Source organism: Leptonychotes weddellii, chromosome 9, assembly GCF_054177405.1.
Source record: "Leptonychotes weddellii isolate Sample4059 chromosome 9, ASM5417740v2, whole genome shotgun sequence".
In the NCBI taxonomy this organism is placed as follows: Eukaryota; Metazoa; Chordata; class Mammalia; order Carnivora; family Phocidae; genus Leptonychotes; species Leptonychotes weddellii.
Genome location: NC_138377.1, coordinates 32,899,315 through 32,911,823, shown reverse-complemented (window position 1 = coordinate 32,911,823; position 12,509 = coordinate 32,899,315). Strand labels below are relative to the sequence as shown.

At 43.6% G+C, this 12,509-nt stretch overlaps 1 protein-coding gene across 1 annotated transcript in view; it reads left to right on the top strand.

Annotated features, from left to right (window-relative positions):
* Nucleotides 1-224: 224 nt before the first annotated feature.
* The window catches only part of LOC145723330 (nesprin-2-like), a 98,186-nt gene continuing 85,901 nt past the window's right edge, over nucleotides 225-12,509 (top strand). The window contains exon 1 of the mRNA XM_081829753.1: nucleotides 225-368. The gene's annotated coding sequence lies outside the window, so the exon portion shown is untranslated. The remainder of the gene's footprint in view (nucleotides 369-12,509) is intronic.

The window sequence follows — 12,509 nt, the reverse complement described above, 5'->3', positions numbered from 1 at the left end:
AGCTTTTTTGAGGGAGTTTGTGACATTCTTCCTACCCCCGGGCGTTAACCTGCTTGGAGTTAGCATCTCCCTCAGACCATCTCTGACGTCCCAAAACACGGAAAGAAAGTTGCCAGACCAGGGCGGCCGCGGGCCCTGCGGGGGGAGGCGGGCGGCTCCGCCTCCGGCGCTCGCGGGCGGGCTCGACACTGGCCGCGGAGCGGCGAGCGCGGGACTCAGAGGCAGGCGGCGGGCGGGGAAGGCGCGGGGCGTGGTTTGCAGCTTTCCGAGCGCCAAGGAGCGGAGCGCGCTCTGCTGCGTCCCGAGCCTTCGGCTGGCCCGAAAAAGCGAGCGGGAGAACAAGCAAAGGGCGCGATCGTGGGAGCAAGGCAAGTGGGGCGCCGACCTGGGCCAGCCCCAGCCCGCGCCCTTGCCCCTTGCCGGGCCAGCAGCGGGTGAGGGCGGTCGCGGGCCCCCAGCGCCCCGGTGCGCCCCGGAGAGAGCGGGCTGAGGCGGGGAGGGAGAGCGGGAGGGAGGGAGGGGAAGGGGCGGGGGCGAGGGAGGGAAAGGTCCCCGAGCCCGGGACGGGGGGGGGTGGGGTGGGGGCGGTAGGCGCGAGAACCGACCCGATGCCGGGGTCCGAGCCCGGTTACCGGAAACTTTGCCCGGGTGGGGCGAGCGGGGTGCGTGGAGGGCGCCGCAAACTTGTCAGCGGGCGGGGCGCTCCGGGGATTGGAGCGAGCGCCAGCGGGTGGCGTTTGTCTCTCCGGCTTCTTTGTGTCACCTCCGGGCCCCAGCCCGCCGGTCCTCCCGGCTCAGAAAGGGGCTGCGCGGGGGGCTCGGCCCTGATCCCCGTGCCGCCCCCGTCGGGCCCAGGCCCCAGCACTCCGGATCCGCTGATTGTTTTCGTTCCTCGCGTCACGCCTGGGCGGGAAAGATTTTGAACCCCGCGTGAGCTGGAACGCGGGGAGCCGCGGCGCAGAGATGGCCAAATCGTGGGCGGCGCGACGCTCGCCCCGCGTCCCCGGGCACCCGCGGGCCCGGGCGCACCGGGGCTGGACAGGGCGCGGGGGCCCGGGGGCCCCAGCGCTCGAGGAACAGCGGCGGGCGCGGCAGCCAAGCGCCCCCGCGCCGGGGGCCTCTCGGACGGCTCGGATTATAATTCCATTTTGATTGCTTGGAGTCTTTGTTGTCTGAAATTGCCTTGAGGGTCTGACGGTAGCACCTTCTCCTCCTTAGGTTATTTTTTTCTGTTAAAAAAAAGCGGGGGGTGGGGGACTTGTGTGTAATCAGTGCTGCTCGAAACAACGTGAGCCATCTTATTAGATGGAGCTTGAGGAGTCCTGTGTAACATTTGCCTTTGTGGACGCTTGTTATTTCCGAAAGTTATTATTTCCCCCTCCCCTAGTGGAAGGGAGCGTCTGAGCTGGATGCCAGCAGGCTCGATTGTGTACAAGCACCAGCAAGTCGGAGCCCAACCGAGGGTGTTTCTTTGTAGCCGCTCAACACTTGGGCATCGCTTGTTTTCTTTTTTAAAGTTTGTTTGATTTCAAGCAACTTTCATCTGCTTTTTTTGAAAGTTTTCCTAGCTCCGAAGCCCTCCTTGAAGTTATTATGTGGTCGCTCAGATGGGTTCGGCTACTTTTAGGGTTGGGGGTTACAATGAACATCTGAACCATACCTGGCCCTTCACCCCTTGGGTCCCTGCCATTGAGACCTTGTAAATATCGCCAGGAGAGCGTGTTCACCTTTTATGAGATGGAATATTTGGCGTGTTTTTGTACTTTAATGCATGACTCCTTTTTTAGTTTTCTTTCTGGAAAACTGTTGGGACTTTCAAGGGCTTTTCCCGAGATAATTACTAAACGGCCTTAGCCCGCCATTACGCCCCCTACCCCCAATGCACCACGAGGGAGAAGGGAGCAGGTGTAATCCTCATTAAGTTTTTTTGTGTGAAGACTCTGGAGAGGTCAAAATAAGTAAAAAGTGGAAATTCTTAGTTCTTTGTTCACATGTTTGAGTCAACTGAACTTTATTTGAATTCAACAAAAATAAAAATCAAACCAGTTTGGTCAGCTTAGCCTCGTCCGTTAAGATTGCTTTAAAAAAAATCATGTGAATAGGTTTACCCAATTAGAAACTTTACAAGCATTTCAGTGCATTAGTGCTAGTTTGTTTGCAGGGTATTGCAGTATGTTTAGAGAACTGAATCACAATGGGGTTATTCTAGGTAGTGCCCTCAGTAGCTTAATAGAGTTTAGAGTAAAGCTCAAAAATGGAATCAGCCATGTCTTAATAAGTAAGGGTAAGAGTGGAAAGCAGTTGAGTAATTTGTCATGACTCATATGTTTTTAATATAGGTTTTTAATAATTTCACAAAATTATTGATTCATTTACTCAAATAAGCTCTTACCGTATGTCAGCCACTGTGCTGAAATCTGGGGTTCCAAATAATAATAGTTACCATTTATGGAGTGCTTATTTTGTACCAGTAAATGCTTTGCATAGATTACCACATTTATCTAATAAATATTTATTGAGTGCCTACAATGTATTGTGCTAGGTGCTGGGGTTCTAACTGCACGGGACTGCTGTGGTTCCTGCCGGTAGTGGGGGAGAGCTGGGGAAGATCCACAGAACATGAAAAACGTTAGCAAACTAGTTGCAGATTTGAAAATGTCAATCAGATCACACACTTCCCTGTTTAAAATCCTTCAGTGGCTTCCCATCTCCGTGTGAGTGAAAGGCAGACCTGACTGGCCCCCAGAGTTTACCCCATCTGGTCCTCATTCCCCAGTCCTTCACCTTTTTGATCTTATCTGCTGCTCTGCTTCTTGCTCATATTTCTACAGCCAAACTAGTTTCCTTGCTGTTTGAGATGCCTTTGGACTTGCTGTTTCTTCTGCTTGGAATGCCCCCTGCACAGCCCCTGTATCTTTCTGGTTCCCTCCCTGACCCCCTTCACTTCCTTACTCAATATTGTGTTCTCAGTGAGCCTTGGCAAAACCCCAGATTTAAAAATCACAACCCCTCTTGTAACTCCCATTCCCTTGTTCACGATTTATTGTTTTTCTCCATGGCACTTTTTTTTTTTAAAAGATTTTATTTGTCAGAGAGAGCGCACAAGCAGGGGGAGCGGCAGGCAGAGGGAGAGGGAGAAGCAGGCTCCCCACTGAGCAGGGAGCCCGATGCGGGACTCGATCCCAGGACCCTGGGATCATGACCTGAGCCAAGGTCTCCATGGCCTTTATGACCACATAACTAACACTCATTTGTTAATGGTCTGTCTTCCGCCGCTAGATTGCACTCCGTCAGTACTCTTGAAGTCACTGTGATATCCTCAGAACCTGGAACAGTGCCTGACGTGCAGTGGGTCCTTAAGAACTATTTGTTGAGTGGATGTTGAGTAGAAAGAAGGAGACACCAGGGGGCTGAAACAGAGACCAGTGGCTCCTGTGTTCATAGTGAGAAGGCAAAGGGGCTGGCCGTGTTGTTGGGGCAGGAGGTTGCGGGGTGGAGAGAGGCATGGCAGAAGATCAGCAGGGGAAACGGCACTGAGTCAGGAGAGAGCTTGGCAGTGCGTGGCTTTACCGGACCTGGGAGAGGGTGGTTGTCCCTGAGCACTGTGAACCGGAGGGGAAGAACTAAGTGAAGATGGAATGGTCATCAGGTGGAATATCAAGCAGGGCCTTCCTTGTAGGCCAAGGTTTAGATAAATTCACATTGAATCCCCAGCTATACCCTATTAGCCCCATTGTATAGTTTATAAAACTGGGCATCAGGTAGTTTTCTGAGGCTACCTGGTAGGTGAATGGCAGAGCCTAGGATAGGAAGCCAGGCTCTCTGGCTTCCAAACACTTATATTTGACCACTATGCCAGCGTCAAAAGACAAGAGTCCCCATCCTGATGGACGAGCCATTGCAGTATACATGTGGCAATGTTGGAAAAGATGTATTCTTCCGGGCTGTGGGAGGGGGAAGACCTAGTTCTGCCCGGGAGTGGAACAGGCCAAATTGAAAAAAATGAAATCATTTTCCCTTTTTTTATTATTAGGAAATATTTCACATTGGCTACATCTTAATTAAGAAACAATGTTAAAGTTAAATGCAACAGCCTATGCTTCAGGGCTTCACTGTGTGTTCACTTTTTATTCCTGCTTGCTTTCACATCTACCAATGACCCATGTCAGATGCCTCCTCTCCTACTTTTACCAAATGAAAGATTACGTCTGGAATAGTGTAAAATCACCTATGTTTAAAGCCTATAATTCTTCACTGAATTGCACAGGTTATGTTCTTTTCTGATTGTTATCGTAAACTGTCTACACTTGACGTGTTAGTGTGGTAATTCTTACATTGACTCTGTTGAGTGTAATTGACACACGGAAAGCCGCACATATTTAGAGTGTAAAATTTGGTAGGTTTTTTTACTTACATAAAGACCTGTGAAACCATCTCTCCCTTTGGCCCCTCCTTACACCCTGCATCCTCTTTACCTAGACAACCGAAGATAGCTCTCTGACCCTATGGATTAGTTTGTAGTTTTAGAATTTTATAGAAGTGGAATCATAATGTCTTTTTTGTCTGGCTTCTTTCACTTAGCATAATTATTTGGAGATTCATCCATGTTGTGTAAATCAATGATTCATCCCTTTTTGTTGCTGAATGGTATTCCATTGTATGGATATACCCCAGTTCATCCATCCATTCACCCATTTATTGACATCTGGCTTTTTTCCAGTTTTTGGCTATTAAAAATAAAGCTCCTGTGAACATTATGTACAGTCTTTGTGTAGACATCTGCTTTCCTTCCCCCTGGGTAAATATTTAGGAGTGGAATGGCTGGATCGTGTGGTAGATACATGTTTTGAAGGGGTTGTACTGTTTTACGTTCCAAAAGTTGTGTATGAGGGTTCCATTTGTTGTGCATACTTGTCAGCACTTAGTATGGTCAGGCTTTCCATAGATATTCTGCTAGAGGTGCAGTGGTATCTCATTGTGTTTTTAATTTGCATTTCTCTGATGACTAATGATATGCTTATTTACCATCCATATATCTTCTTTTTTTTTTAAAGATTTTATTTATTTATTTGACAGAGAGAGACACAGCGAGAGAGGGAACACAAGCAGGGGGAGTGGGAGAGGGAGAAGCAGGCTTCCCGCTGAGCAGGGAGCCCGATGTGGGACTCAATCCCAGGACCCTGGGATCATGACCTGAGCTGAAGGCAGTCGCTTAACCAACTGAGCCACCCAGGCGCCCCGCATATATCTTCTTTATTGACGTTTCTGTTTATATTTTTTGCCCATTTTTTATTGGGTTCATTGCTTCCTTATTATTGAGTTTTGAGAATTCTTTATATTTTCTAGATGCAAGTTCTTTATCAGATACATGATTTGCAATATTTACTTTGTCTATTCCTCATCTTATAGTCTCTTAACAGTATCTTAGAAGATCAGAAGTTTTCAATTTTAATGAAGTCCAATTTATCAATTTATTCTTTGATGAATTGTACTTTTGATGTTGTACCTTAAGAAATATTTGTCTGACTCAAGGTGACAAAGATATTTTTCTAAGAGTTATTTATAACTCTTTATTTATGTATTTTAGTTACTTATAAACTCTTGGGAAAACTATAAAAGAATGTAAAACTATAAAGTTTTCATTTTACATTTAGGTCAGTCTGTTTTGAGTTAATATTTGTTTACAGAGCCAAGTATGGGTTGAAGTTTACCTTACTGCTAATGGGAATATTTGGCAATTTGTAGAGACAGATAATGTATGGAGATGATGTCTTATGTGTGTTGGGGGGAGGATGGGTGGCATTTGCTTTTGGCATCTAGAGGGTCAAAGCCAGGGATGCTGCTCAGGATACAATGAACAAGAGCGATCCTCTCAACAAAGAATCATTCAGACAAAGTGTCAGTAGTGCCAAGCGTGAGAAACCCTAGGCTAGAGGTTTATCAATTTTATTGACCTTCCCAGTAAACCACCTATTTTGTTTTATTGATATTTTCTTTTGTTTTCTATTTTCTATTTAACTGACTTTTCACTCTGATCCTTATTGTTTTTCTTATTCTAGTTTCCTTTTTTTTTTTTCTTCAAAGATTTTATTTATTTTATTTGAGAGAGAGAGAGCATGAGCTGAAGAGGGGCAGAGGGAGAAGTAGACTCTCCACTGAGCGGGGGAACTCACCTGGGGGCTCGATCCCAGGACCCTGAGATCATGACCTGAGCTGAAGGCAGACGCTTAACTGACTGAGTCACCCAGGCGCCCCATTATTCTAGTTTCTTTAAGTAGTTCATTTTGTGACCGTATTTCTTTTCCTACATAGATGTTTAGTCCGTAAATTTCCTCCCAGGCACTGCTTTAGTCACATCTCACAAATTTTGATATTGTGTAAAGCCATTTTTATTCAGTTCAAAACTAAAAAACATTTTCTTTGATATATTCTCTGACCCTGAGTTACCCATATTACTTGGTTTCCAAATATTTGTGGATTTTCTAGAGATATTTCTGTTATTGATTTCTAGTTCAATTCCATTGTCAAAGAGCATACTTTGTATGGCTCAAATCCTTTTACATTTATCAAGAGTTATTTTATAGCCCAGAATATAATTTCTTTTTTTAAATTAATAGTTAATTAATTAATTAATTTTTAAAAAGATTTTATTTATTTATTTGAGAGAGAGAGAGAGAGTGAGAGAGAGCATGAGAGGGGAGAGGGTCAGAGGGAGAAGCTGACTCCCCGCTGAGCAGGGAGCCTAATGGGGGACTCGATCCTGGGACTCCGGGATCATGACCTGAGCCGAAGGCAGATGCTTAACCAACTGAGCCACCCAGGAGCCCATAATTTCTTTTGGCAAATGTTTTATGTGCGCTTGAAAAGAATGTGTTTGAATTTTAATTACACCATATTAAAGAAACATAATATCAACATGACTTATCTCTGTTCATGTTAACCTTGATCACCTGGCTGAGATGTCAGGTTTCTCTACTGTAAAGTTACTCTTTTTCTCCCCCTTCTGTACTAAACTTTTTGGTAAGGAAGTCACTACGTGCAGCTCACACTTAGAATGCAGAGTTATGCTTCACCTCCTTGAAGGGTGTTACTTTTTTATTCAATGTGATGATCTCTGTCTTTTATTTATTTATTTATTTTTAAAGATTTTATTTATTTTGAGAGAGAGGAGGAGAGAGAGAGCACGAGCAGGGGGGCAGGAGCAGAGGCAGAGGGAGAAGCAGACAAGCAGCCTCCCTGCTGAGCAGGGAGCTGATGAGGGACTCCATCCCAGGACCCTGGGATCATGACCCAAGCTGAAGGCAGAAGCTTAACCTACTGGGCCACTCAGGTGCCCTGATCTCTATCTTTTAATTGCATTGTTTAGACCATTTGTATTTAAAGTAATCATTAATATGGTTAGATTTAAATCTGTAACCTTGCTATTTGTTTTCTGCTCTTCTCATCTGTTGTTTGTTTCTTTTTTACTCTTTTTTGGTCTATTTTGGATTTATTGAGTTATTTTTCATCATTCTATTTTATATCCTTTGTTCGACTTATTAGCTATCATTCTTTTTTTTTTTAGGTTTTATTTATTTGTCAGAGAGAGAGGGAGAGCACAAGCAGGGGGGGCGGCAGGCAGTGGGAGAAGCAGGCTCCCCGCTGAGCAAGGAGCCTGATGCGGGACTTGATCCTAGGACCCTGGGATCATGACCTGAGCCGAAGGCAGACGCTTAACCGACTGAGCCACCCAGGTGTCCCATTAGCTATCATTCTTTATTTTGTTATTTAGGTGGCTGCTTTAGGGTTTGTAGTATACACCTTTAACTTATCACAGTTTACCTTCAAGTGTTATGATCCCACTTCATATACAGTATGAACACCTTGTTTGTAATAGTATATTTCCATTACTCTCCTTATGACTTTTATGTTATTGTCATATATTTTGTTTTTTGTCTTTTATAGACCCCATGCTACATTATTATTTTTGTTTGAATAATTATTTATTTATTTATTTTAAAAGACTTATTTATTTATTTTGGAGAGAGAGTGGGGGAGGGGCAGCGGGAGAGGGAGAGAATTTTTTTTAAAGATTTTATTTATTTATTTATTTGGCAGAGAGACACAGTGAGTGAGAGAGAGAACACAAGCAGGGGGAGTGGGAGAGGGAGAAGCAGGCTTCCCGCAGGGCAGGGAGCCCCATGCTGGGCTCGATCCCAGGACGTGACCTGAGCCGAAGGCAGACGCTTAACCAACTGAGCCACCCAGGCACCCCAGTTATTTTTTATTTAAAAATTTTTTTAGAGTTAAGCTCCTTTTTATTTTTTTATTTTTTTTAAGATTTTATTTATTTATTTGAGAGAGAGAATGAGAGACAGACAGCACGAGAGGGAAGAGGGTCAGAGGGAGAAGCAGACCCCCCGCTGAGCAGGGAGCCCGATGCGGGACTCGATCCCGGGACTCCAGGATCATGACTTGAGCCGAAGGCAGCCGCTTAACCAACTGAGCCACCCAGGCGCCCAAGTTCCTTTTTATTTTAACTTATTTTTTTTTTGAGAAAGAGAGAACACACACGTGTGTGAGTGGGGGAGGGGCAGAAGGCGAGGGGGAGAGAGAGAGAATCTTAAGCAGGTTCCACACCTGGCATGGAGCCCCACGCGGGGGTTTATCTCATGACCCTGAGATCATGACCTGAGCCGAAATCAAGAGTTGGACACTTACCCCACTGAGCACCCAGGTGCTCCTGAACAGTCAGTTATTTTTATTATTATTATTTTTTAAATTTTTTTTTAAAGTTTTTTTTTATTTATTTGACAGAGAGAGACACAGTGAGAGAGGGAACGCAAGCAGGGGGAGTGGGAGAGGGAGAAGCAGGCTTCCCGCGGAGCAGGGAGCCCAATGCGGGGTTCGATCCCAGGACCCTGGGACCATGACCTGAGCCAAAGGCAGAGGCTTAACGACTGAGCCACCCAGGCGCCCCCAGTCAGTTATTTTTTAAAGGGATCTAAATAATAAGAAAAAAACCTTATATGTACCCATACAGTCACACAGGTTATATTTTTTATTGTACTATTAGTAAGTGAAAATAAAGAAATCATACATATTGAGGTTATTGGATGCATATATATATGTATATATAAACACATATACATTCTAACTTCTACCGTTAGAATAAACTTTAAAGAAGTAGTGAAATTCAGAAATCAGAGCATAGTTCATTTTCTTAAACTCTGTTGAATTGCCATTGTGCAGATCATTACTATAGTGGAAAGGTGTTTCAGGATCGTGTAGAGTATTACAGCATTCAGAACACCTGGACTCGGAGAACTCTCTACACAGACACTGCTGAGTGTGCTGTGCTTCTTCTCTTTCCGCCGGGCAACATTAGGAGGAGGAAGGTGCATGGAAAGAAGGAATCAGTCCACCTGTGCTGATATTTTCCAGACCTTGAGAAACTTTGAAACATGAGTTTGGAAGCATTTTTTTTTTTTCTTTTGATGGTGTGTGAGATGAAAAGTACTTGTTATAGCTCCTCAGGTCAAGGTAACACATTAAAAAATATATATTTATTTATTTATTAAAGATTTTATTTATTTATTAGAGAGAGTGGGAGGAGGAGCAAAGGGAGAGGGACAAGCAGACTCCATGCCGAGCATGGGGGACGTGGGGCTTGATCCCAAGACTTTGAGATCATGACCTGAGCTGAAATCGAGAGTTGCTCGCTCCACTGACTGAGCCACCCATCTGCCCTGGGAAAGTAACAGATTTGATAACAGTGAGCCTCAAGCTTCCGCTTGTCAGAGTCCATATTGGATTGAAAACGCCAGTCTGAGATGCAGTTCTTGGATCTCTCTAGAATTTGCCATCTACTTGTTGCTCTGGTTCTAGCTGACTTTTACTCTCCCTTTGGGTACTGCCAGTGTTTGCCGTTTGTCATCAGTGAGTAGCTCCTCTCCATCTGGTTCTATAAATGCACCCCTATTCTAAATATTAATACATTGATAAATACTCAACTATAAAGGAGTGGGAAAGTTCAATTCATTCAATGAGTTGGGGTGCCTGGGAGGCTCAGTCATTAAGCGTCTGCCTTCGGCTCAGGTCATGATCCCGGGGTCCTGGGATCAAGCCCCGCGTCGGGCCCCCTGCTCCACGGGAAGCCTGCTTCTCCCTCTCCCTGTCGCTCCCCCTGCTTGTGTTCCCTCTCTCGCTGTGTCTCTCTCTGTCAAATAAATAAAATCTTAAAAAAAAAAAATTCATTCAACCAGTTAATTTATTTTGTAAATATTTATTGAGTCCGCGCTCTGGAACCTTGATGAAAATGTATGCCCCTTGCTCTTAGCAAGGCAGTTGTCCAGTAGGAGAAAGGCCCATGAGCAGAGGAGCATGCAGTCCCGCGGGGTGACTGGCAATCACTACAGTGGAGCCACCAACGGAGCAATGGGAGTAAGCTTGGAACAGTGCTTCTCTAAGTGTATTCCAGGCACCAGCAGCATCAAACCTACCGAATCAGAAAGCTTGAGGCTAGAGCCCAGCAATCTGTGTTTAACAAGCCTTCCAAGTATTTATGATGCGTGTTCAAGTTTGTGAACCACTGGCCGAGAGGATTAGATGATCTCTGAGATTTTTTTCCCAGCTCCAAAATTCTATGAGTATGATTTAGAAATGCGGTATTTACTCCATTGTACTTTTTTTTGCTTACTCTATAAAATTGTATGAAAAGCATCATCTTAGTTCCAATATGTGTTTTTATTATTCAGTTTCCCCTCTTGTACCTCGTATTCATTATGAACTACAGTACTGATGTCACTGATTCCTTATCATATATCTTATTACTCATTTCAGCTATTACTATTTTTTTTTTTAAGATTTCATTGCATCCTTAGAGATGACAGCCTGCAAAGAACAACACTGTGCAGCACAATACCAGTCCAGGAAATGAAATCCTTCCTTATTGAAGTTGCTAATTGATAATGAGGATTTTCTTCCACATCATCTAGATTGAGAGCCATATTGAAGTGCTTTGGATACACGAGGTTATATGTGTGTTTCCCAGCGGGCATCGTCACTTTCATATAATGTTCGCCAATGTGCGTTTCAAACTTGCTAAGGTCAAGCCAAGTCTGGTGGTCCCGTAGCCAGGGATGTCTAAGAGATTTATCACCCCGTTGTACTTAAAGAGCAGTGTTGGCACTAATGAAATGTCATGTAAAACATTAATTGCTATGTGGGTAAAACAGAAACTCAAAATGACAAAGTTATGCCTTACACTGAGTAGTAGTAAATTATCATGAAAAATCTCACATAATCAAAAGCAGAGATAATACTGAAATGAACTCCTGTGTAAACATTACTCAGTATCGGTAATTATCAGATCCTGCCACTGTGGCTTGACCTATACCCTCACCTGTCCCCCCCCATGCTGGATTATTTTGAAGTAAATTCCACACATCATATTATTTCATCCATAAATAATTAGATTTTAAATTATTTCAGCTATTAAGAGGCTAGAGATGAATATGAAACTGAATCACAAATAGACGTTTCATGGTTACACATTAAATAATAGATAAAAGTTTATCTGGAATTCATTTACACAAAAGATAGTAAAACAAAATAGTGTAGAGACGTGTACATATATTCCTATTAAAATTCACTGAAAGTAAATACTGGTAACAACAGTGAATACATTCTGTCAGATATTTCATAAACCTTCATCATCATGATAGCAATATATACATTATGCTTATAGATAATTTTCCAGAAGAATGAGAAAGAATATACACCCATGTGCTGCCAAAATTGAAATATTGTGCTTGACAGGGAGCCTTTAATTTGAAAGGCAGGTTTTTGGGAAGGGAGGTTTTATAAGAAGGTTTTGTAGAGGGGCGCATATCTCGCTCTGTCAAATAAAATCTTCAAAAAAAATAAAATATTTAAAAAAAAAGAAGGTTTTGTAGACTTCTAGGCACATTTTTAGTATATTTAAATTAAAAATTCTTACTACTCATTTCAGCAATTACTAATTTTTTTTTAAGATTTTATTTATTTATTTATTTATTTATTTATTAAGATTTTATTTATTTGACAGAGATAGAGACAGAGAGAAAGGGAACACAAGCAGGGGGAGTGGGAGAGGGAGAAGCAGGCTTCTCGCTGAGTAGGGAGCCCAGCCTGATGCGGGGCTTGATCCCAAGACCCTGAGATCATGACCTGAGCCGAAGGCAGACGCTTAACGAATGAGCCATCCAGGTGCCCCAATTATGTTACTTTATTTGAAAAGAAAGGGTATTTAGCATTTATGGATGAACAATACATCTTTAAAAAAATGCATCCATTTTAGTCCATGTGCTACACACACTCTTTTCATCAAGGTTAGAGTTAACGTTAACTATTTTGTTAGAGCTCAGGCTGTGAGATACTTCATGTTTAGTGGGGGGGTGGTGATGCAGACTTAATCTACACAGACCACCCGTTTTCTCCTACTCTGGCTTTGGAGTACAAGTTGGGGTACTCTGAGGAATAGATGATCG